The 27,838-nt window shown below is 37.8% G+C and overlaps 1 long non-coding RNA gene across 14 annotated transcripts in view; it reads right to left on the bottom strand.

Annotated features, from left to right (window-relative positions):
• Positions 1–4,125: 4,125 nt before the first annotated feature.
• LOC120103596 (uncharacterized) overlaps positions 4,126–27,838 on the bottom strand; it is a 38,939-nt gene continuing 15,226 nt past the window's right edge. For 2 of the 14 annotated variants that reach the window (XR_005506155.2, XR_005506159.2), the window contains 6 exons: positions 23,236–23,297; positions 10,071–10,208; positions 9,132–9,196; positions 8,857–8,916; positions 8,139–8,357; positions 4,126–4,270 (listed from right to left, as the gene is read on the bottom strand). This is a non-coding gene — a long non-coding RNA (uncharacterized LOC120103596). Of the gene's footprint in view, positions 4,271–8,138; positions 8,358–8,856; positions 8,917–9,131; positions 9,197–10,070; positions 10,209–23,235; positions 23,298–23,380; positions 26,829–27,838 lie in introns of those variants that run through there. The other 12 variants (XR_010052772.1, XR_010052769.1, XR_010052773.1 and 9 more) reach the window with 10 other exon arrangements.

Here is a 27,838-nt window from a genome sequence, read left to right as displayed (position 1 = left end):
ATTTCTGTATTTATAATGAATTTGTTCAAATTTGGGGGGTATGAAATTCGCCAGCCCTCTACATGCTTTCTTCTTGAGTAATGAGTCACTGTTATGAAAATAATCTCTCAAGCCTACTATACGGCATCACACACTGAACTAATATGAAGGTTCTGGGTGTCCTTGTCTCACTTGGCTCTGTTATACTCACCCTATAATTCTGACTACTCTTGACCTCAGATGCTCCATTTTTTAATTAGTGCCATTTCACACCTCTGGTGAAGCTTCAAGTGAGCATATTTTCTTGAGCAAAACTAGCTGCCTAGGCTGCCAAGATGCTAGCATTTCTCGAGGTATATGGCACATCTATGTTCCATTCAACCCTCTGCATTGATTTCAGAGTCACTGACACCTGTGACTTTACTAAACTGTACTTCAGGTAAGCAGGAATATGTAGCTCTTTCTCATGTTTACTGTCTTGGTGAACAACCACATCATTTAAACTTCATCCAAAAGGCTATTGGTATATTAAATCTGATTAGCATTTACTTTGTTCTCATTATTAATTCATCTGTTCCAGTCGTGTACATATGACATAACCACCAGCCAAACTGTGCAATAAAATAAATGACTAAACATGTCACGAAATGAAGTGAAATTATAACTGGCAAAATATGTAAAAAATAGTTCACTCAAAATGTTGATTATTTTAGTAGAAACAGACTATTATATTGCTCTACATGAAGCTATCAGGAAAGTGAATGCCTGTATTATTAAGCTGAACAATAACTAGGACTTTTATCCCATCAGCTTTGGATTAAATTTCAACAACAATTCTACCATTTGTATGAAGTGATCGGTGCTGGTGCTGTATTCCAATTAATAGCTGTGTTTCATAAGATGATATTAAGAAAGAACCCTCTCCTCTTTGAATTTGTGTGTCTATTATTTACTTTATTTTAATATCATATTAGATTCTTATCAATTGAAATCTTGCCAAAATGTGCATTAGAGTCCTGTGTAAATGGGTCCATGGAGTGCCATTATCAACACAAGCACACAGTGCAATTCTTGGAGGTATATTCTTTATATTTTACTTTGAAGTAAAATTGCAATTAATCTCTCAATCTGGAAATTTCCATACCATGTTGTTATGATGTAGAAGCCCTCCTACAATGAAGAAATTATCTGACAGGTCAATTATGGAGCACAGAATATTCTTGCAAGGCTTAGATTCACTGGCTACCAGTATTTTTTTTATTAATTTTCTCTGTATCTTTTATCCTTGTTCAAACTGGTTTAGATGCACAGTCATCTACGCAAGCTGTTCTGAGTGAAAATTGTAATCATCCACACATTGATGCTTCAGGCATCCTTCAGTATTTGAAACCCAGGTTTGAAATTGCTTGGTTTATATCATTATTCTACCAAATCTGGTGACACATTTAACCTCACAAGCTCTGGTATCTATCTTTTACTCTGACTGTGCATATTTATGCTGTTTTGTGAGAAGCCTTCACCTGAACATCGGACATTCAGTTAAACTCTAAACATGTTAGAGGACATAATGCTCTTCTCATTTCCCACACAACCACACGCATGTAAGCCATCATGCTTCAAATATGCCGACTCTCATTTACGTGTTCTACCTGGTCTATCTTTGTGAAGTAAGGAAGAATTTCTGTCACTGGGATTCTGCTTTGAATTCTTCATTCTGTAGTTCTGTTGAGGTTTCTGCTGTTTTATATTAGCAATGCCCTAGCAATTTTCGGATTTGTCCTCCACAAACTTGGGAATTTCTAATGATTTTAGTCAGCATGGTGATCTTCCAATACTAACAAACATAACATCCAACTCAGAACTGGCAGAATTTTACTTTCTGGGAGGCCTAACCCTTCAGCTGACATTAAATTATCAATACTTTCCTTCTTTCATCTTGCTGTAAAGGTTGCTGGTTTTCATTGTAGATGGACCCCAACCTTTGCTTATGACTTCTCCTATCCCTACAGGCCAAAGGGTTTAGTGATTTCTAACACATGGCCTTGTCCAATTTTATGACTATTTAACCTGTCTCACTTGTTGAAAATAATTAGTTATACATTTTTAAATTCTCAAATGTGACTGTATCTATCTCTATCTGAATGCACAATTAGTCACGTTAATCACAATATCTTCAAACTTGAAGTCCATATGTTGACAGCTATTTAATAATATAAGTTGAATATTGAGTAGAAGAAACTTGAGCTGATTAGATATATTACTCTGAAGTTTACTTACAAAACTTCTTTTTGGATTACAAAGTTTTGTCTGCAACAGGGAGTGCTTATAAGATTTCCTACCTGCAAAATTTTGAAGGCTACTAAGAGTGGAGCTTAAACAAAAGGAAATATTGCCAGTGTGAGAAACTGCAAGGGAAAACGGTGATTCTTTTTGAGCATGACCTATTCTAGAAACTCCAGGGGGTTGCTGTTGCGGATCAAAAGGTATTGTACATTGTCTTTGCCAGTTTTATTGTTGTAACATGGATCCCATAATAGATATTTATTTCTCAAATCTTTCAGCATAAAAATCAGTGAATGGGTTGACATTATGTTTGGGTAATACATATTTTCCTTGATATATATATATATATTATATGTACATATAATATATATATATATATTCCCACTGATTATCCACATCAAACTATTTATGGAGTTTTACAATGATCAGGAGTTTCTAAAGATAGCATTTAATAACAAGTATACAGATCTCTTATAATCACAATCCCCAGCCTACAGACACGAAGGTATAACCAGCCATCTTTGCCCAGAATTAGAAAGGCAGGGAAGCTGTCGAGCTTATCTCCCACTTTGGGGACAGAGTCCTTTCTTGCTGCACCTTGACAAATTCAGAGAGACTTTGACTGAGAGCTGCAGCGATAAAATGAGAAAGGAGGCCCACAATATTATCCAAGTCAGTGTTCTTTATTTTCAGTAAACACATCACCAGTGGAATGACACTCTTTTTAACATAATAATCAAACTTCTAACAGCCACATACGAATGAGGAAACCAGTTGCTTAGTCTGGAGGACCAAGGCTGTAGTAGTTTAACTCGTTCCTCTTTTCTAAGGTCAGAAAAGGAGTGGGAGAAATGCTATAAATATGCTCCTAAAATCCATGAGGCATTTATACTGTCCCCTGCAGAACTCCATAATTTTTCTTCTGGTTATGGATTTCCTGTAGTCCTCATCGGTGAAGGAGCCAGATTTAATGTTGGGGAGGGGCCCATAGGAATGCTGCTGAGTCTTCGGAATCTACAGCGATCCAGTCCAAAAGTTCTTTAACATCCTTTACTGTGATAGGCCTAGTTTCGTATTTAAGTCTGTTCAATACACAGACAGAGCAGGATGATGAACAAATTAATTTTTATAGTGATTGGTCTGGAAAAAGTAGTTATTTGAGAAATGTTTCCACATACACAGCTCTGATCATTTCATGTGCCAAGAGGATTCCTCCGTGGGTGAAATGCATCTCTGGCCTTTCCAAAAACCATTAATGACCGTAGCTCTGAAGCTCTGGGCACCAGAAGCTTTTCCACATTCACTTTATCGGCCTGGGATGAACAAGGCATTCAGAGCGACTTTACATCACCAGAGAGAACGGGGAAAGTGTGAGCTCTCAAGAGTCAGTCAGCCAGGAACATGCCAAGCAAAGCCTAAAAGCCCTGGCGTTATTATAAAGACTAAATCAGGCAAGAATGGGGAACTTGGGAATTATTGGGAAGCAGAGGGAGTGAGGAGCTGATAGTAAAACATGTTGGGCCTCGAGCCAGATCAGCCGGGCATCCGTAGAGAGGTTACTTGGGGGCTCATCAAACCTGCAGCATCCCCGTTACTCACTCTCCGGTAATAAACCTGATTGAGCCCCACGGTGATCTCTGGGCTTCTTTCTCTAACGTTCTAAGTAATTGACCACACTTCCTTTCCCTGATTTAACTAGCAGGGCAGCCTTTGGGAAAATGGTGTTAAAGAGAGAAATCTGTAAAATGACATATCATTTGGTGTGATTTTATGCCTTTTAGTGGGTTTTTGGAAATAGTAACCTATCTATCCCCCTGTGTTTAGCTCAATTCTATAAGAAAAACCATTTTGGGCACAAATCACTAACACTTTTTAAATGATTTACTTTCAAAAGTGTACAGGAATTTTATTCTTGACCACCAAGGAGAGGAAGAATGCACCAGACTTCAGCAGGGCAATTCAACTTTCGCCAGCTGAGGCAGAATTAAGCATTTAGAATTGTTGTCCCCTAAAGGAAAATAAAACAGAAGGAGAGGGAATTAAGATGATCTTGCATCATTACACAGTCATGTATATGGCTGAAACATGTGCCTTTCTTATCAAGGTTATTAAGTGTAGGTTTGAATAATTATCCTAAGAAGCTAAATGGTAAAAATCAACTCAAGAGGTAATAGGAAAATATTAAAAGTTTCAAAATTTATATGTTGAGATAGTTTTTTCTCGCCCAAGTCATCATCATTGATGTACACAGAAGACACACTTAAAGGACTCTTGTCACTTCTAACATCCAACATAATAAAATGAACTGTTTTCCCTAGCATTTATGTACTCTTCCTTTCTTCTGAAAAATTTATTTCAAGAGTGTTCAATTTTTAATTCATCAAATGATCAATCTCAGAAATTTCTCAACTATCTGGGAGTGGCTGTTTTCTTTTCAAAGTGGATTGAGTATAGAATCAACCCATTAGTATTTTTCTACTATAGGAAAAAATGATGGAGCTTATGAAGCAGTTTGTCAAATGTCTCATGTCTCCATGGGGATAGGACCTCATTTCAGGACAATGTGGGTTTGTACATAAGAGTGAACTCTATATTTTGATGGTGATGCTTGGGTACATTTTGTGTCAGCCTATGTTGCAGATTAAGAGCTGAATTATACTTCTTTAGGAAATATGCTAAGGAGTTCATTTCAATTATGTGGCACATGGGTTCTTATATTAAGATTCATTGCATTGAAGACTTCGAGAGGCCAAAGCACATGGGATGTGCTAATGAAAAGCTGAAAGGTAAGTTTAGGACATTCTTTGTGTTGCCACATTTCCCTCAGTCATAAGTCAATGATATTCTGTGCTTAAAGCTCAAAATTCTGAGACAAGAAGGTTAGTGATGAAATAGTACCGATCCTTCATTTCTCTCAATTATCTTACACACTGGTTCTTCAGGTGCTAAGCAGAGGAATGGGTCAGGAAATGAACAGAAATGCAAAACTGAAAGCCTGTCTCCAAGCAGAGTGCTTAAGCATTTTACTACTCAGTTATTAAACACAGTGATTTCATGAAATTCTTAGGCAAATGGATGGAACTTGAAAATATCCTCCAGAATGAGGTAACCCAGTCACAAAGAACACACATGCTATATACTCACTGATAACTGAATATTAGTCAAAAAGAAGCTCAACATACCCACCATATACCTCACAGACCATATGAAACCCAAGAAGAAAGATCACAGCAAATCGTGGATGCTACAGTGCTACTTGGTAGGGGGAAGGGAATAATCTCTGGGGCATAGAGGGATGTAGGAGGGAGAGATGAGAGGGAGGAAAAAGGGGGGCCAGTTCAGATATGGGAGGAGATGGGAGAGAAAGAGAGGACAGGAATTTGACGGTAGGTGTGTAGCAAATGAGAGTAACCACTAGAAAGTCCCAGTTGCAAAGGACCCAAGAGGTTTCCAGAAACCAACAGGGAGAACGTTAGCCAAAAATACCCAACATGTGGGAGATAGAACCTGTAGAGACCGTATCCAATGGATAGGTTCAATCGCCAGTTGAGGGATGGGACCACCCACCCACCTCAAAAATATTAATCCAGAATTGTTCCTGTCAAAAGGAAATAAGGGACAAAGAGTGGAGCAGGGACTGAAAGAAAGGCCATCCAAAGACTGCCCTCGCTAGGGCTCCAGCCCTTCTGCAGAAAACAAACCCAGACACTATTGCTGATGCCAAGAAGTGCTTGGAGCCTGGTATGGCTGTCCTCTTAGAGGCTCGACCCGAGCCGGACCAATACAGATACAGATATATACAACCGAACATTGGACTAAACTCCAGGACCCCAATCGGGAAGTTAGGGCAAGGACTATAGGAGCTGAAGGGTTTGCAGTCTCATAGGAAGAACAATATCAACCAACCAAACAACCCTCCCCAAAAGCTCCCATGGATGAAAACATCAAAGAATACACAGGTGGTACCCATGGCTCCAGCTGGATATGTAGCAGAGAATTGCCTTATCCGGCATCACTGTGAATGGAGCCCCTTGGTCTTGTGGAGGATTGATTAACCGGGATAAGGGAAAGCTAGGTCGCTGAGGCAGGAGTGGTTGGGTGGGTCGGGGAGCACCCTTATAGGGGCAGGGAAAGGGAGGAGATGATGTGGAGGAGAAACTGGGAAGGGGGATAACATTTGAAATGTAAATAAATAAAATAACCATTTAAGAAAAGAATTTTAGAGAAGAAATGAGAATCATATTAAGCAGAAGTTCAAAAGACTCCTTTAAAACGATCCACCTGAAGCCACCAAGCCTCGAGAATCAAAGCAAGAACCAAGGAGTACACTTAGACTGAAATATTTTATCTGAATATACAGTTAGAAAAACCTGGACTTAGTAATCATTTGCATGCTATTTCCAAGAACTTCTGAAGTTTTCAGCTTTCATCAGGGTTCTTATAAATGGTACATACTGTCATGGTGATGAAATGAAAGACAGGCTTAGTCTGGATGTAGGGTTTTTCAGCTTTAAAGGAACATCAATAATCATATCTACACTGTGCATTGACTCTTTAAACTTGATCCCTTTCATTGTAGATTTTTCAACTTTTGTCTTAAAGCTTTCCTACCAGTAGTATTACACACTTATCTAATTCCATGATGGGGAGAGAAAAATAATGCATTTGCATACCCGTGTAACAAGAGATATCCTGAAAAATACAAATTATTCCATAAAATTTCACTTGAGTATAGTGAAAAAAAATTGAATACTTCTCCAAAACACAATAACATAACGAATTCTAAGAATTGAATACAGAATCAATATAGTGTGCACATAAACATATAATATATAATTATACTAGAAATATACATATATATATATATATATATTCTCGAGCTTGTTGAAAAAAAGAAAGGGGCACTTGCTTTCTTTGGTGAGGTTGCTTTCATTCAACACTTTCTTTGTTATATAGATATAAATATAGGTGTACATATCTAGATTTATTTAGCTCAGTTGATATTATAAGAATGTTATTTAAAAATATTTATAAAATTAAAAACAGAAACATTTTAGCACTCTGCTTTCAAGGCCAAATGAACTTCTGTCAGTTGAAAACCAGTCTGGTCTACAAACTAAGTTCCTTATCAGCCCAATATACATAGCGAGACCCTGTCTCAACAACAACATCAAAAGCAATGGTACCATAAGAATCACACTAGGGAAAGATTATCATTATTTGAACATTATATCTCTGACGATCTAAATCAGAAAATTTGCATGTCTGAATATGTTCAAAAGAAAGTTTTAATGTATTTTTCAAGAAGAATGCAGCTGAATCATTTTTAAGGGAAAATCATAAATATTTTAGCATGCCAATTTCATAAATATTTTTTGGTTAAAGGAGTTACACATGCTTCTGTTTTGCTGTCATATTTAAATGGTTTTACTATTTTGTTTAAAATGTTACGTTTAATATTCACATATTTGTATTGGAAATATTTAGTCCTTTAAGTTTGATCCAGTTAAATTTAATATCTTTGGACAAATTACGACACAACTTCTATTTGACTGCACAAATCATTATATGGAAACTTGGATTCAGAGTCAGTGTTCTTAACATGTATCTTAAATTAATAGATTAAAATGTCTTGTCAGCTTTCGCTTCGATGTTTGTTATAGAATTATTTCTACATATGAAGATAATTGATGCAAAAGTTTAGAGGGTCTCTGTACCTAGACAACTCTGTACCTGCTTTTAGTTTGCCTACGGCATGAACCCAAAGGGACTGTCTGATGTGGTTATTTGCATTTTGTTTTCTTTTTTAAAAAATAAATAATGAATCAACTAGATAATGAGAGACATACTTATATGTAAGCACATGGATTTTATACCTCAAGAAAAATTTGCTTATTGTTTGGAGCTGAGGTCCCGTCTGGGTTCTTCTGAAGCTCATATCGGTTGTCTAAGTTCCATCTGTTGTGGCTCTCAACACCTTAGGGTTAGATCAAGTACCTCATGCATCTGGCAACCAGGAGGCACTGCAGCTTGGTAGCGAAGAGAGAAAGGGTTGCTTGCTGGCTTGGGGGAAGGCAGCTTCTATTCAACACATTCTTTGAAACAGCAGAATTGATAGGCATGTGATTTTAGCCTAATTGAATATATAATTTTACTAAAATTTCAGATTTAGCTTTTATTCATTTTCACCAACCCTTGGTTGTTACACACATCTCATTGTCTGTGGGAAGTAACTGTCACTGTATCCACAGGATCTTCAACAATAGTAGCTTTCAAAGGTTCTTTTCTTTTGACTTTTCCAGAACTTGCATGGCAAAGCTATTAATCACCTCTGGAGAGACCATGTCTCTTTTTACCAGTGTTCCTTGTTATTGCCTCTGACTTTATTTTTTGGTAAATACACCAGCCAGGATTTAAAGGTTTAATTCATGAAGGATACAGAGCAAGTGGAGAATTATATTTTCCCGGAAAAAAGAAAAGTCCTTAGTATTTGTCAGACATGCTGCTATAGTTTGCAGATTGCTAAGGTGAACCCAAGAAAATGTGCAAGAGTCCGGCTATGGATGGGGTTCAATCGATAGAAATGTAGCCTACCATGTTCATGGCCCTGTGTTTGATCTCAGCACCATTTAAGTCACGCATGATGGTGAATGCCTATAATCAGAAAAGTTTTAAGAGTCAGACAAATCAGAATTTCATGGTAATCTTCTACCTCAGACCATGTGTTCTTCCAGCCGGAGCTACCTGAGACTGTGGCTCACGAAACCAAAATAAACAAAATCCATAGTTTCCATAGAGTCTGTCTAGTATTTAAAACAGATAACAAGATAGGGATTTGTCGTTAAGGCTGGCATGCCATGGATATTTACCTGCACAGATTGCTGGACAAAACGCAGTTAGATGGTATCTGCTGTACAAGCTACTCTTAGTGGCCCTGGGCAGGAAAACAGAACAAAAGGATCACCATCTTTAGAAAACTGATAATTTCAGATGTTTGCTACAATAACGAGAGGTATTATATCACAGAATGTATCTTTGGTTTTGCCTTCTGTTTCCTAAATATTCACATGAACCCTTTTGTCCACAATTCAAAGTTTCTGAGAGAAGAATTTCACACTGGCATTGGTTCCCACTACACTTTTTTCCGTCTTATCAGTATCTCTTAGAGAATCTGCTCACACCAGACACTGCAAATTTATTTGGAATTTTAGTCCTGATAGGAGTTGTTAAACACAATACAGTTTCGACAGTAGACTCTCATGACTGTGGATCAGGGCATGACCTCAGAATGTGAGAGAAGATGGACAAAAAGAGAAATACGATTGAAAACTGTCCGTCTCTCTAAAGCTTGAATGCTACAATCCAGTGTCGGGCCACATGATGAATACCACCACATCCCCAGGAAACCATGTCCTACAAAGACAAAAGCACCTACAAGGCAGGATATAACTCTACTGTTGCCTAAATATATGTTTAAACAATGTGTATTCGATTAAGGTCCTACTCTTGGGCTGGGACTCAAGCTTAGGAGCACAAAGGAGCCAGTGCCAGCATGTGCTATAGACACGGGATCAGCCCCTAGAACTGAAAGAAATAGTAATTTGGAATCATTGTTTCTTATACACAGAACAAATATTTTTAACTATTTGTTTATTCTTTTTGTTTTCTTTGAAATGAGGTGTCCTTGCTGATTGCTGGTTCGCTGCCTCCTAGCACCTACCTTCCTTAGAGGCAAGAGGACTTGAAGTTCAAGTAATCTTCAGGCAACATAAAAAGTTTTAGGCCAGCTCAGTCCACACAATACTCACCACACTCCCTATGAAAAGTCGCTCTCCCAATTTCTTTCAAACATTATATAAGGTCTGCATCGTAGCTGTATTAGATGACACAGCTGTTGAAAGTGCTAGATGGCAGAACAGACTGAACTGATTTTGATGCCTGGGACCCTAAAGGGAGAAACAGAGAACCTATCGACACAAGTTGCCTTATGATGTTTGCATGTCCACAATCATATAACCCCACAACAGAACATGTTCATATGTGCATGTATGCACACACACACACGCAAGCACACACACACACACACACGCAAGCACACACACACATACACACACACGCAAGCACGCACACACACACATGCAAGCACGCACACACACACACGCAAGCACGCACACACACACACGCAAGCACGCACACACACACACACGCAAGCACGCACACACACGCACACACACACACACGTAAGCACGCACACACACACACACAAGCACGCACACACACACACGCAAGCACGCACACACACACACACACAAGCACGCACACACACACACGCAAGCACGCACACACACACACGCAAGCACGCACACACACACACGCAAGCATGCACACACACACACACACGCAAGCACGCACACACACGCACACACACACACACAGTACAAATGTATTAAAATGTAGTTTATGTTACTGTTGTCACCTTCCTTGGTAAGCAATGTGCTTGAAGAAATTTTATCTATATTTTTTCCTATTTATGTTGATTAGCTTACAAGTTTGTGGGCCATTCATAGTTGTTGCTATTTGACACAAGTGTAGCTAGAGACCCCGGAGTTTGCTTTCTGTGGTATATCATGCAGGCATTTCTCTCCTGGCATTGAGAAATCTCTAGGTGCTGAAGACTTGCATCTTTAAAGTGGATCTATGTCTATAACTGTACTTACACACTTGAATGAAAAGAATCTATGAAGCTCTCTCCCACTCCCTTTGCCCGCTCCCTACATTTTCTCTCTCTCCTTCTCTGTTCTTTACCCTCCTTCTGTTCTGTTTTCTATTGTTATGTTGTATTTCCTGAAATGTTTCCCCTTATCACTTTCTACTTTGAGGATTGCGTGGTCCTTCTCATGAATGTGTAATAGAGCATAGGTATTTATAAAGTTTGAGTGAAAACTGTAAGCAGGTTCTGTCTATCTGCATCATAGGAAGTTCTGTGGCAAAAGTAAGATCTGACTTTCTGATTGTAATACAGACTGAGAAAAAGGAATTCAGCACAGATTGCTTAAAATGATCTCGCCACTGCACGATTCAGACATGTTTATCATAGGCATACAAAGTTTGCCAACAAGGCAGATAATGCTTTTACAAACACACGAAAGAACAAATATATCCAAGTTTGGACATATCTGTGTTAGCTAGAGAGAGAATTCTCCGTGTTCCAATCTTGAAATGTAGGCAGGATGAGATATGTGTGTTTTAAGACACTGCTTTTAACCAAACTGTTAAAGATTCACTTACAATAAATGTCATCAAGTAATTGCTGTCTCATTATGTCAACAAGCCTATCCTCTGGGAGCTATCAGGTCAGGCAGAATGTATTCATTAGTTAAAACTCATTCTTTTTGTATTAAGACAGATACTTAAGGATTTTTATTAGTGCATCAATTTAAAAAATAATGGGTCTCATTATGTTATTTTGGTACATCTATACAATATATTTCTTGGACTGAAAAAATCCACTAGAGTCATATATATCAATTACAAAATGTAAAGACATGAAAAATTACCAAGCTTTTAATTGTCTGCAGAATATTTAAAAGTCTGGCAGAGTTAAAAAAAAAAGATGAAACACAAAAGGTAGAAAAAATCTGATACTAAATGTGCTTTAAAATTATGAAACAGGGGTAGAACTTAATCCAGTGTTTAAAAATTCAAATTTTAATCAAAACACAAGCACATGTTTATAAGACAATAGGTACTTATCTGAGAAATGTCTAGGTTCTGAAAATATTTATTGGAACTAAGAATGAGAAGGAGGAATGGAGAGAAGAAAAAGAACAAAGAAGGAATTTCTTTGAGATGTTTAACTTTGAAATACCCATGATACAACTCACAGACCATATGAAGCTTAACAAGAAGAAAGGCCCAAGTGTAGATGATTCAGTCCCACTGAGAAGGGGAATAGAATAATCATGGGAGGCAGAGGGAGGGTGAGACATGGGTGGGAGTGGGGGATAAGGGGAGAAGGATCAGGTATGGGGGGGTGACAGAAGAGAAGACCAGAGGGCCAGGAGAAAGAATAGAAATGTGCAGCAGTTTCTGTTGGGGGCAAGGGAATCCATTAGATAGTCCCTGACACCGGGGATGTGAGAAGCTCCCAGAATCCAATGGCACATTAGCTGAAATGCCCAACAGTGGGGGAGGCAGAAGTTGAAGAGACCATCTCCAGTAGAGAGACATGGCTCCCAGTTGAGTGATGGGACCACCCACCCATCTCAAAATATTTTCCCCAAAATAGTTCCTGTCTAAAGGAAATGGAGTTATAATAATGAAGCAGAGACTGAAGAAAAGGTCATCCAGAGACTGGCCCCAATTTGTGATTCATCCCATCTGTACACACCAAACCCTGGCACTTCCACTGATGCCAAGAAGTGCTTGAAGACAGGAGCCTGATACAGCTGTCCTCTGAGAGGTTCTACCAGCACCTCTACCAGACACAGATACAGCTAATCATTGGAATGAGGCTGGGGATGATTTTGGAAGAGCTGGGGAAAAACTAAAGGAGCTGAAGGGGATAGCATCCCCATAGGAAGAACAACAATTTCTAACTGGACCTCTAAGAGTTCCCTGGGACTAAGCCATCAAGCAAAGATCATTCATGGGCTAGGTCATTGGTCCCCTCTACCTAAATAGCAAAGGATTGCTTTTCGGCCCTTAGTAGAAAGGGATGCACTTGGTCCTGTGAAGTTTTGATGCCCCAGAGAAGTGGGATGCTACAGGACTGAGGTGGGAGTGGGTGGTTGTGGGGGTGAGCACCCTCTTAGAGGCAAAGGGAATGCGGGATGGAGTAGGGTGCTCATGGAGAGGGGACCAGGAAGCCGGACAATATTGGAAATGTAAGTAAATAAAATAGTTCACGACAGCAACAATGAATAGAAAAAGTAGACACGAAGAAATGTGTGGTGGTAGAAAAAAGATATTTTGATTTTGTTGTTGGTTTACTTTTTAAGTATGAGTGGAAATTGCAATCAAGTTGTATTCATGATGATTGGTTTCAAACCATATTACTCTAAAGAATTTTGTTTTCTTGTCTTATAATATGTGATTTTTCTCTATGACTTCTTTTGTACACTGATATGTAAATGTAAACTTTCCTCACAAATTTTATAGCACATTTTTCAAGCAAGAGCGTTTGTGTCCTGATAATGCATAACTTCAAATACTTATTTGGCCTTACAATTTTAATTATATCAATGATATTTAATTTGATATAAACATATTTTTATCAAAAAAAATCAAGATCTAGAGTAAGCATGGTCTTCTATATAAAATACTTTGTGTTAAATTTAAATAACATATTGAGTTTCTAGGCCATTTAGGATTCTTCATCTTATGATTAAAATTCATGTAGCATATAACAAACAGATATTAATTTGGAATTTGTATTTATATCTTTGATAATGTTAATGTCTTTTTACTTTTAGGTTCAATGTCCACTTTAGACTAGACATAACACTGTAATGAGATATATACAAAGGCATGCTGGGGAGTTTCTATCCTAAATTCCTCTTAAGAATAGCATGGGCTGTTTTGAATTTGCTGAAGACACAGTAGCTAACCTTATAAAATACATTAAATATATGATTAGTATTATCCAGATTATAAATCACGTGCAGTATGTGTACACATAATGTGCATATATATATATATATATATATATATATATATATATATATATAGAGAGAGAGAGAGAGAGAGAGTTTTAGAAGGACCCAATTAGGAATGTATAACTCGCTCCTCCTGTCCTTCCTTTTTCTCTTCCACCCGCTGCTCCTCCTCCTTCTCTGAGCTCCGGACGTCCTGCAGCGGTCTGGGTAAGCCACTCCGCGCCTCCCGGCTTCAGAGGTCTGGATCCCTTTGGTTTGCTATCAAGACCACCAGAAAATTTGCTAAATATAGAATCACTTGATAGAAAACTCCTGGATAAAGATGGGCAGACATCAGAGGCCTTAATCATATGTATTCTTACATCTTCAAAAAGATGTCTGATGCAGACCCGGTGAGAGAGAGACCCAACCGCCTGGTCAGGTGGGCACTCCTGAGGCTGCAGAGCGGAAGAGACCACCAACACTGCTCACCCCTGCCCACATCCCTGGCCCAAGAGGAAACTGTATAAGGCCTCTGGGCTCCCGTGGGGGAGGGCCCAGGAGCAGCAGGACCCCTGCCAGAGACACCGCCGGACCCTGAAGGAAACAGACCGGATAAACAGTTCTCTGCACCCAAATCCCGTGGGAGGGAGAGCTAAACCTTCAGAGAGGCAGACAAGCCTGGGAAACCAGAAGAGACTGCTCCCTGCACACACATCTCGGACGCCAGAGGAAAAAGCCAAAGACCATCTGGAACCCTGGTGCACTGAAGCTCCCAGAAGGGGTGGCACAGGTCTTCCTGGTTGCTGCCGCTGCAGAGAGCCCCTGGGCAGCACCCCACGAGCAAACCTGAGCCTCGGGACCACAGGTAAGACCAAATTTTCTGCTGCAAGAAAGCTGCCTGGTGAACTCAAGACACAGGCCCACAGGAACAGCTGAAGACCTGTAGAGAGGAAAAACTACACGCCCGAAAGCAGAACACTCTGTCCCCATAACTGACTGAAAGAGAGGAAAACAGGTCTACAGCACTCCTGACACACAGGCTTATAGGACAGTCTAGCCACTGTCAGAAATAGCAGAACAAAGTAACACTAGAGATAATCTGATGGCGAGAGGCAAGCGCAGGAACCCAAGCAACAGAAACCAAGACTACATGCCATCATCGGAGCCCAATTCTCCCACCAAAACAAACATGGAATATCCAAACACACCAGAAAAGCAAGATCTAGTTTCAAAATCATATTTGATCATGATGCTGGAGGACTTCAAGAAAGACATGAACACACCTAGGGAAGCACAGGAAAACATTAATAAACAAGTAAAAGCCTACAGAGAGGAATCGCAAAAATCCCTGAAAGAATTCCAGGAAAACACAATCAAACAGTTGAAGGAATTAAAAATGGAAATAGAAGCAATCAAGAAAGAACACATGGAAACAACCCTGGATATAGAAAACCAAAAGAAGAGACAAGGAGCTGTAGATACAAGCTTCACCAACAGAACACAAGAGATGGAAGAGAGAATCTCAGGAGCAGAAGATTCCATAGAAATCATTGACTCAACTGTCAAAGATAATGTAAAGCGGAAAAAGCTACTGGTCCAAAACATACAGGAAATCCAGGACTCAATGAGAAGATCAAACCTAAGGATAATAGGTATAGAAGAGAGTGAAGACTCCCAGCTCAAAGGACCAGTAAATATCTTCAACAGAATCATAGAAGAAAACTTCCCTAACCTAAAAAAAGAGATACCCATAGACATACAGGAAGCCTACAGAACTCCAAATAGATTGGACCAGAAAAGAAACACCTCCTGTCACATAATTGTCAAAACACCAAACGCACAAAATAAAGAAAGAATATTAAAAGCAGTAAGGGAAAAAGGTCAAGTAACATATAAAGGGAGACCTATCAGAATCACACCAGACTTCTCGCCAGAAACTATGAAGGCCAGAAGATCCTGGACTGATGTCATACAGACCCTAAGAGAACACAAATGCCAGCCCAGGTTACTGTATCCAGCAAAACTCTCAATTAACATTGATGGAGAAACCAAGATATTCCATGACAAAACCAAATTTACACAATATCTTTCTACAAATCCAGCACTACAAAGGATAATAAATGGTAAAGCCCAACATAAGGAGGCAAGCTATACCCTAGAAGAAGCAAGAAACTAATCGTCTTGGCAACAAAACAAAGAGAATGAAAGCACACAAACATAACCTCATATCCAAATATGAATATACCGGGAAGCAATAATCACTATTCCTTAATATCTCTCAATATCAATGGCCTCAACTCCCCAATAAAAAGACATAGATTAACAAACTGGATACGCAACGAGTACCCTGCATTCTGCTGCCTACAGGAAACACACCTCAGAGACAAAGACAGACACTACCTCAGAGTGAAAGGCTGGAAAACAACTTTCCAAGCAAATGGTCAGAAGAAGCAAGCTGGAGTAGCCATTCTAATATCAAATAAAATCAATTTCCAACTAAAAGTCATCAAAAAAGATAAGGAAGGACACTTCATATTCATCAAAGGAAAAATCAACCAAGATGAACTCTCAATCCTAAATATCTATGCCCCAAATACAAGGGCACCTACATACGTAAAAGAAACCTTACTAAAGCTCAAAACAATCATTGCACCTCACACAATAATAGTGGGAGATTTCAACACCCCACTCTCATCAATGGACAGATCATGGAAACAGAAATTAAACAGTGATGTCGACAGACTAAGAGAAGTCATGAGCCAAATGGACTTAACGGATATTTATAGAACATTCTATCCTAAAGCAAAAGGATATACCTTCTTCTCAGCTCCTCATGGTACTTTCTCCAAAATTGACCATATAATTGGTCAAAAAACGGGCCTCAACAGGTACAGAAAGATAGAAATAATCCCATGCGTGCTATCGGACCACCACGGCCTAAAACTGGTCTTCAATAACAATAAGGGAAGAAAGCCCACATATACGTGGAAATTGAACAATGCTCTACTCAATGATAAACTGGTCAAGGAAGAAATAAAGAAAGAAATTAAAAACTTTTTAGAATTTAATGAAAATGAAGATACAACATACTCAAACTTATGGGACACAATGAAAGCTGTGCTAAGAGGAAAACTCATAGCGCTGAGTGCCTGCAGAAAGAAACAGGAAAGAGCACATATCAGCAGCTTGACAGCACACCTAAAAGCTCTAGAACAAAAAGAAGCAAGTACACCCAGGAGGAGTAGAAGGCAGGAAATAATCAAACTCAGAGCTGAAATCAACCAAGTAGAAACAAAAAGGACCATAGAAAGAATCAACAGAACCAAAAGTTGGTTCTTTGAGAAAATCAACAAGATAGATAAACCCTTAGCCAGACTAACGAGAGGACACAGAGAGTGTGTCCAAATTAACAAAATCAGAAATGAAAAGGGAGACATAACTACAGATTCAGAGGAAATTCAAAAAATCATCAGATCTTACTATAAAAACCTATATTCAACAAAATTTGAAAATCTTCAGGAAATGGACAATTTCCTAGACAGATACCAGGAATCGAAGTTAAATCAGGAACAGATAAACCAGTTAAACAACCCCATAACTCCTAAGGAAATAGAAGCAGTCATTAAAGGTCTCCCAACCAAAAAGAGCCCAGGTCCAGACGGGTTTAGTGCAGAATTCTATCAAACCTTCATAGAAGACCTCATACCAATATTATCCAAACTATTCCACAAAATTGAAACAGATGGAGCCCTACCGAATTCCTTCTACGAAGCCACAATTACTCTTATACCTAAACCACACAAAGACACAACAAAGAAAGAGAACTTCAGACCAATTTCCCTTATGAATATCGACGCAAAAATACTCAATAAAATTCTGGCAAACCGAATTCAAGAGCACATCAAAACAATCATCCACCATGATCAAGTAGGCTTCATCCCAGGCATGCAGGGATGGTTTAATATACGGAAAACCATCAACGTGATCCATTTTATAAACAAACTGAAAGAACAGAACCACATGATCATTTCATTAGATGCTGAGAAAGCATTTGACAAAATTCAACACCCCTTCATGATAAAAGTCCTGGAAAGAATAGGAATTCAAGGCCCATACCTAAACATAGTAAAAGCCATATACAGCAAACCAGTTGCTAACATTAAACTAAATGGAGAGAAACTTGAAGCAATCCCACTAAAATCAGGGACTAGACAAGGCTGCCCACTCTCTCCCTACTTATTCAATATAGTTCTTGAAGTTCTAGCCAGAGCAATCAGACAACAAAAGGAGATCAAGGGGATACAGATCGAATAAGAAGAGGTCAAAATATCACTATTTGCAGACGACATGATAGTATATTTAAGTGATCCCAAAAGTTCCACCAGAGAACTACTAAAGCTGATAAACAACTTCAGCAAAGTGGCTGGGTATAAAATTAAATCACTTAAATCAGTTGCCTTCCTCTATACAAAAGAGAAACAAGCCGAGAAAGAAATTAGGGAAACGACACCCTTCATAATAGACCCAAATAATATAAAGTACCTCGGTGTGACTTTAACCAAGCAAGTAAAAGATCTGTACAATAAGAACTTCAAGACACTGAGGAAAGAAATTGAAGAAGACCTCAGAAGATGGAAAGATCTCCCATGCTCATGGATTGGCAGGATTAATATAGTAAAAATGGCCATTTTACCAAAAGCAATCTACAGATTCAATGCAATCCCCATCAAAATACCAATCCAATTCTTCAAAGAGTTAGACAGAACAATTTGCAAATTCATCTGGAATAACAAAAAACCCAGGATAGCTAAAGCTATCCTCAACAATAAAAGGACTTCAGGGGGAATCACTATCCCTGAACTCAAGCAGTATTACAGAACAATAGTGATAAAAACTGCATGGTATTGGTACAGAGACAGACAGATAGACCAATGGAATAGAATTGAAGACCCAGAAATGAACCCACACACCTATGGTCACTTGATTTTTGACAAAGGAGCCAAAACCATCCAATGGAAAAAAGATAGCATTTTCAGCAAATGGTGCTGGTTCAACTGGAGGGCAACATGTAGAAGAATGCAGATCGATCCATGCTTATCACCCTGTACAAAGCTTAAGTCCAAGTGGATCAAGGACCTCCACATCAAACCAGACACACTCAAACTACTAGAAGAAAAACTAGGGAAGCATCTGGAACACATGGGCAATGGAAAAAATTTCCTGAACAAAACACCAATGGCTTATGCTCTTAGATCAAGAATCGACAAATGGGATCTCATAAAACTGCAAAGCTTCTGTAAGGCAAAGGACACTGTGGTTAGGACAAAACGGCAACCAACAGATTGGGAAAAGATCTTTACCAATCCTACAACAGATAGAGGCCTTATATCCAAAACATACAAAGAACTCAAGAAGTTAGACCGCAGGGAAACAAATAACCCTATTAAAAAATGGGGTTCAGAGCTAAACAAAGAATTCACAGCTGAGGAATGCCGAATGGCTGAGAAACACCTAAAGAAATGTTCAACATCTTTAGTCATAAGGGAAATGCAAATCAAAACAACCCTGAGATTTCACCTCACACCAGTGCGATTGGCTAAGATCAAAAACTCAGGTGACAGCAGATGCTGGCGAGGATGTGGAGAAAGAGGAACACTCCTCCATTGTTGGTGGGATTGCAGACTGGTAAAACCATTCTGGAAATCAGTGTGGAGGTTCCTCAGAAAATTGGACATTGAACTGCCTGAGGATCCAGCTATACCTCTCTTGGGCATATACCCAAAAGATGCCTCAACATATAAAAGAGACACGTGCTCCACTATGTTCATCGCAGCCTTATTTATAATAGCCAGAAAATGGAAAGAACCCAGATGCCCTTCAACAGAGGAATGGATACAGAAAATGTGGTACATCTACACAATGGAATATTACTCAGCTATCAAAAACAACGAGTTTATGAAATTCGTAGGCAAATGGTTGGAACTGGAAAATATCATCCTGAGTGAGCTAACCCAATCACAGAAAGACATACATGGTATGCACTCATTGATAAGTGGCTATTAGCCCAAATGCTTGAATTACCCTAGATCCCTAGAACAAACGAAACTCAAGACGGATGATCAAAATGTGAATGCTTCACTCCTTCTTTAAATGAGGAAAAAGAATACCCTTGGCAGGGAAGGGAGAGGCAAAGATTAAAACAGAGACTGAAGGAACACCCATTCAGAGCCTGCCCCACATGTGGCCCATACATATACAGCCACCCAATTAGACAAGATGGATGAAGCAAAGAAGTGCAGACCGACAGGAGCCGGATGTAGATCGCTCCTGAGAGACACAGCCAGAATACAGCAAATATAGAGGCGAATGCCAGCAGCAAACCACTGAACTGAGAATAGGTCCCCTATTGAAGGAATCAGAGAAAGAACTGGAAGAGCTTGAAGGGGCTCGAGACCCCAAAAGTACAACAATGCCAAGCAACCAGAGCTTCCAGGGACTAAGCCACTACCTAAAGACTATACATGGACTGACCCTGGACTCTGACCCCATAGGTAGCAATGAATATCCTAGTAAGAGCACCAGTGGAAGGGGAATCCCTGGGTCCTGCTAAGACTGAACCCCCAGTGAACTAGTCTATGGGGGGAGGGTGGTAATGGGGGGAGGGTTGGGAGGGGAACACCCATAAGGAAGGGGAGGGGGGAGGGGGATGTTTGCCCGGAAACCGGGAAAGGGAATAACACTCGAAATGTATATAAGAAATACTCAAGTTAATAAAAAAAAAAAAAAGACAAAAAAAAAGGAATGTATAACTCGTATTGGGAAGTAATAAGAGTCTGTGAAAATTCTCTTGGGATGATACAAAGCAAAACATGGGATAAATACAAGTAAAATATTTTAAACAGCATGGGCTACCGCAGGCATTCGGATCCAGGAAAAATACTCTGTGATGGTAAAATCAACCAGAGGATTCTGATGCTCCAGTCGAAAAGCACTATTGGAAATTATGTACGTGTGTGTAGAGCTTAGAGTTACAGATGTTTTCCAAAGGTCACATCATCTAGAATCTGTTTGTCAGTTATGTTGGTTATTTAGTTGCTTTCAGGTCTGATACCTCAGGTTAAGTGTTTATATTTAAACATCAATTCGAATTTTGTTATACAGGCATAACAGAATACTTTAATTACTTTACTTGTGTGTTTACTTAAAGCACTACATGCTTTTTGGAGAGTATATTCTTGTAAAAGTGCAGAACTAGAAAAATTTCATGCATTTTTGCAGTTATATGGATTTCCCACATATTTTAATTGAAGAGTTTAATTTCAAACATATATATTTATATACATATATGATATATATTATATATATAATGAATATTTTTCCTGAACAATTAATTATAGATTAGGCAACCAAGAGGTGAAAATAAATAAATCATATAATATGTTCCACATCTTTTGTTTTACAGGAAGTGAGTTGGGGACACAATAGATGACACACTTAGCATGAGATAAAAGATAGAAGCCAGTACTCACAGGAGTGGGCTTCTTATGGAATCAGTCTCAAACTCCCACATACCAAGCAAGATGTGATATGGAGATTTCAGACACAGCATACATGAATGGGCAGCAAGACATTAATTTTGATACATGTTTATACTATGCCATGGTCCAATTCATGGTAGAGAAGATAGTAGGAAGATAGTAACTGAGGGTTTAGTCCAAATAATAGAGGGTTTGTCTTACCATATTATTTTTATTAGTATAATAAAATTTCAGAATCTGGAACCCTGAAGGTACAAGACTTTTGAACTATGTACTTATTGGCTCCATTTTTATATTCTTCATGTTTACATTTCAAAAGACAAACCAAAAACAAAACAAAATGCTTCTGATCTGATAATCATTTATAGTAGGGAATAAGGCTAATATTACCTAGTGTGCTTACTTCTATGTTTGACCAGCCCCAATTTACACAGACTTCATTCTAACTCTTCTCCATCTTCCTGGAATTTCTTTCCTTAAACATGTTTCCAAATATGAAGACCACCACCAAAATAACTATAGCTTAACACTATTCTTCCAGTATTTGATTCCACACATAAATTAAGTCATTTCTTTTTAAAAATTACTTAAGATAAATCCTGATAAATATTAATCAGGGAATAAAGTTGTATACAGTGTAGCTTAGTAACATAGTTACAAGTGTTTAATTATTTGTCATCTATGTATCCATCTCTTACCTAACATTTTTATCTATGATCTATTTGTATATCCATTTATCTATCTTTATCATCAACAACTTTTCTTCTTCTCCTCCTCCTCCTCCTCCTCCTTCTCCTTCTCCTCATCTCCCTCCCCTTCCTTCTCTTCCTCCACTTTCTCCCCTTCTTTCCGTTCTCCTCCTCCTCCACCTTCTTTGCTTCTGCTTCTTCTTCCTCCTGATAAACTAGTGAACCCAAAACCCCTTTTTCACCTACAATGGAGGTGGTTACAGCATTAAATTTCTCAGCCAATGTTATAAAACAGATATTCCACTTAACTGAAATGAAATAATCAATTTAAAAAAATGTGTGTAAGAAAAAAGTAAAAAAAAATTAGGAATTAACTTATCACATTTTGTCATAAAAATTTATCTCATCTTCACTTCTTTTTCAGTGGCTTCTTATATGTATAACTCTGTGTTGAGGTGTTAACATAATTTTTGAGCCTTCTTTTGAACCATATGTATATATTTATTTGTACAAATATCAAATATGTAAATGAGCACTATGAAATGGTAGTAAGTACCTTGTAAAATTAAAAATCTGATGTTTTCCAATAGAGTTTCAAAATTACTTCCTTTATTTTTTGATAATTCAATATAATTATATAATTTTCCTTTCCCCTCCAAAACCTTCTGTGTAAGAGTCTTTGTTCTCTTTCATATCCATAACCTATTTTCATTAATTATTGTTATATTCTTATACATATATGATTTCATCACGACACTCATTTACATTTAGTGTACATTAAAATCACAATTAGTTCACAGCCAGTTTATGATATACTTTCAGTTTAAAAATTCTATTTAATCTTACAATTCTGGAAAAAACATTCATTTGAAATTACTTTCATCTTTCCTATAAAAGATGTTTAGTATTATTCATATGTATTCTCCTTTGTTGCCAACTGTTATGCTGATTTGTTGGGATAAGAACAAATTTTAAAAAATCTGAATATTCAAGATGAAAACAATTATTTATAATACACAATAATATATTGAAATATGCAGTGAAATGTGTTTATATGATAGAAAAATGCGACCTTTAGAATTAGATATAATTTCTTATCCTACCCACCTTTCAAATGAGATAGAAAGTCCATTCTTCATGGGGATCATAACAAAATGAATCACAAAAGCCTGAAAAAATGGTTATTATGTAATAGAGAATAAAAAATAAACATAAATTTACTGATGTCAAAATTAAAATGACTTATACTTACCTTTGTAAATGCTTTTAGATGATGTATAGGGCGACTGAAGAGATGGTCTATTAGTTCAGGCACAAGTGTTATCACATGGGACTGGTGCTTGGATCCCAGGACATACAAAGCAGATCACAAGCATCTCTAAATGCACTTCCAGGAGAACTTGAAGCCATCTTCTGGATTCCACAGTCATCACCACACATGTGGTATACACTCACATATGTACACGGTCAAAACCAAAGCTAACTAACTAAATCTTTACTAAACATAGGGATTATGTACTAATTTGGAAAGAGAGACAATTAACATTCTGAGCTGACCACACTTTCTTAGCATTCAGTTAGTTTCCACACACAAGTGGAGAATGTGAAGACCCTTCTTTTTAAGAATAATCATTCATTAAGGAATGTATGCTGGGAGAAACTTTATCCAGTTTTAGATACAACAGCAAATTCAACTCTTCCTTTAAAAAAGTCTCAAGACTAGGGAGGACAACCCAGTGCCACAGCCTTTGTGTAGATGACTCAACAAGCAGTGACATTGTGATGTCATCAGGCTTGTACACTTTTCAGAAACAGTGCAGGTCAGCTCAAAGGGAGAGGGGTAGATCCTGCTATCCTCAGCCTTCCGCAGAGTACTTTTTTGAGGGAGCCGAGTGAAAAGACACCCTGCATCTATTTTTAACTCCCAAAGATGGTTCTTCACAGCTCAGCACATAAGTTTAGTTAGCAGAAAAATCCTAGTTTCCATAATATTCTAACTTTCGATTTTAACAGGCCATATGCGTCTGTAAGTACCGTAATGCTTCCTGTAATGAAGAAGGCATATGCTCCTGGACAATGTCACTGTGAGAACTTCGAATGTTAGAAACCAGCACAGAACCTGATCTGAAAGCAGCATTACCCACTGCCAATAAACGATAATGTTGCCTTGCAAAACTCGTGTAGAATGCTGATGCTTATTTTAGTTATCAAGATAACAGCACACTTCTCCAGCCCATTTTGAAGATTTTTGTTCATGATAGAGCCAGACCCACTCTGCTTACACATACTGTATGGGCTTTTATAATGAAAATTTGGCCAGATATCAAGAAATTCTGAAAAACATTTTAGGTCTTTTTGGTCTTTCTGCAGTGTCTTTCTTCTACACGGGCTTCTAAGTCACTCATTTCTATTATCACAGTTCAAAAAGATTAGGATTTCTTTGTCCTCAAGGTCTCGGCAAAGCAATGGAACCTGATTACAGTAAAGCAAATGTGAGTAATTGTTACAGCCTTATAAAAAATGTATATACTATTAAACAGTAAATTCAAGTCATCCTTATAATTTTATAAGTTACATATATATGTAAATGTATAAGATTTGTAATAGAAGTAGCCAAAATTTATACTATTTTTAGTCCCTGTTTTGAGAGGTGAATTTCTTCTGGTTTCAATGCAAAGTAGTATAGAACTGTCATTCTTTGTGATTTTACGTTTTGCTTCTGTTTGTGGTATGTGGGTGCATGTTCACATTTATGATAGCCAGAAGCTGACAGTGGGTATCCTCTTCTATTGCTCTCCACATGAATTTTTGAAATGGAAGGTCTTTACCCTTTCACCTTATCAAATTTTTAGACTGGCTTACCAGAGATTTCAGGGTGTTTACCAGCCTCTCCTAACCCAGCACTCAGATTACAGGCAAAGCACACCTAGCATTTTACATTGCTGTTGTGGATCCAAAGTCGTGCTGGAAACTCAGGCAGTTTATGTCATTGAGTCATGGCTCCAGTTTCCAAATCCTTTTTCTTGGGTGCTTTCTCTCCCTTAGGTGGTTAGAAGTATGATTACGTCTCTTTCTTTGATTCTTCCCAACACCCAATGCAGCAATTTTTACTATGACCATAAATACAAAGAAACTTTTGCTAGTGATCAAAGTGTACTCTGCAAACTCCAGAATTCACTGAAGGTAGCAGAATATTGAAACTTAAAGCTATTTAATATGAAAATCATTGTTCTATATAAACCTGTGAATTAATTTTATCTATCTTAGATGGCCATGATGACCTTAACAACCATCGATACAATGTACCCTTTGCATCTGCATTTTTCTTACATATCTTTGTATAACAAAACTATGAAATTCAAAATTCTTCTGTGGTGGTTCTCAAGATTAAATTATTTAGTTTCTTTGTGCATAAATGGAATTAGTCCCATTTGCTAATTGCAAAGTATTTTTAAAAATCCTTTCAATCTGTGAATCTACTTGACGGAGATCAATTTCTTTTTCAGGCAGTAAGCAAATTTTCTCAAGTTTGATGCCTGATTGCTCAGGTTTATAGACTGTCCTGGTGTTTGAAGAATATAAGATTTAGATGACACACAACCAGGTATGAAAAATGGAATGAGAAAAAGTTGGAAAGTTTAAGAAAGTTAAATAAACTTAGAATATTCTCATCTTAATATATTCTCAGCAAACACTCCAGGCCAATCATGGTGAGAGTCTTTGCACCCCAGCTGCAAAACTTCACCATCTCACAGGAAATGGTGTATGGGAGAAGCTTTTCACCCAGGGCTGCTGAGGCAGGAGATTGGGGATTTACAGAACAGATGCATAATGCATTTCAATATGCTTTTCATAAGGCCGATCTCGTTTCATTCTATGATATTCTTCTTATGCATGATTGTTTGCATAAAGGTTTCTTCATAAGTCCTTGAAAGTTAGGTTAGATGAACTGGTCAAAGTGACATGAAGAGACAGACAAACCAGTTACTTTTTCTCAAAAGTCATGCTTTATTCTGCTATAACTTTCTTTGATTTCCACTGGGCCCTTGAAAAACATCATACTCTGCCTTAGTATACCTTGGGTATCCTTGGGCAATGTCCTGAGTAAATAATTACAGATATATGTTATGCATGTGTGTGAATGATATATAAACATATGTAATATGTATTGGACCTGTGACTATATCCACCTGAAGACAATTAACCTTTTTCGTCTACTTTTCTGCCTCTACCATTTCACATTTTGTTACTTTTAAATTTTTCATCTTCTCCTTTTCTTTTTCTCTGTATTATCCTCATTTACCATATTGTTTTCAGTGAATTCATACTTTAATTTATACTCTCTCTTTCTGACCAACTATTTAACTATGTGTGATGGATGGATTAGAAGAGGCTGACAACTTATGTTTTTAAAACACAGCCAGAATACAGCAAATATAGAGGCGAATGCCAGCAGCAAACCACTGAACTGAGAATAGTACCCCCGTTGAAGGAATCAGAGAAAGGACTGGAAGAGCTTGAAGGGGCTTGAGAACCCTTATGAGCAACAATGCCAAACAACCAGAGCTTCCAGGGACTAAGCCAATACCTAAAGACTATACATGGACTGACCCTGGACTCTGACCTCATAGGTAGCAATGAATATCCTAGTAAGAGCACCAGTGGAAGGGGAAGCCCTGGGTCCTGCTAAGACTGAACCCCCAGTGAATTAGATTTTTGGGGGGAGGGCGGCAAGGGGGGGAGGATGGGGAGGGGAACATCCATAAAGAAGGGGAGGGGGGAGGGGGATGTTTGCCCGGAAACCGGGAAAGGGAATAACACTCGAAATGTAAATAAGAAATACTCATGTTAATAAAAAAAAAAAACCTGAAACAGTTTATCTTTTACTCCATTAGACAAATCTCACAGAAGTGATAAAATAATAGAAATATTTTAGCTTATATTACACACTGTAGAAGTTGAGAACCATCAGCTATTTATTATTGTAAATATGTAGATAATATAACATGCTACCTGAGAAATGTTTATTATTGTATTTGTACAAGAGTTACACTAAAATCAAATATAATAATATGCTCAAGAGATAGTCATATCTCTTCATTTACCATTTGGGAGGAGAAAATTGCATTACTAATTTAATTGTCTATCAAGAATTAGTAATAGAAAGTACCATATTTGTTTAAATCATGGAATTAAAGACAACAATGAAAAAATATTGCTTTTTGGTTTTCACTTATCTACTTTAATATCTGTATTTTGTTGACTACTCAAAGCAGTCAGTAGAGTTCTGGACATCGTTGTCAGGCATGACAATATATGACTTACATAAATAACATATCACTTGTTCTGTAAGAATGAGGTGACATTTCTCAGAGCACTGTGTATGGAAATTCAAAATTCAAAATGGCATTTGTCACATAATAAGTTACTGCTTAAATAGCATATATTAGACATTATATATGATTGAGACTAAAAAGTAACATTTTTTATATGTTACATACAGCCTATCTCTGATTCTGAAATAAAGAAGGACCCATATTATTAACAAGAGGAATGATTGCTAGAATTCAAATTTATGTACATATTATAAAATATTACTTAATTTTCATTCTTGATGACAAGATGTAAAAAATATACTATTAGGTTTGCACGAAAGTAAGATAAAGTTACTCATTATAATCAGCAAGTGCATAGTATAAGCTTTTTGAAT

This window comes from Rattus norvegicus, chromosome 6 (assembly GCF_036323735.1).
Source record: "Rattus norvegicus strain BN/NHsdMcwi chromosome 6, GRCr8, whole genome shotgun sequence".
Taxonomy (NCBI): Eukaryota; Metazoa; Chordata; class Mammalia; order Rodentia; family Muridae; genus Rattus; species Rattus norvegicus.
This window is presented reverse-complemented; position numbering and strand designations above follow the sequence as displayed.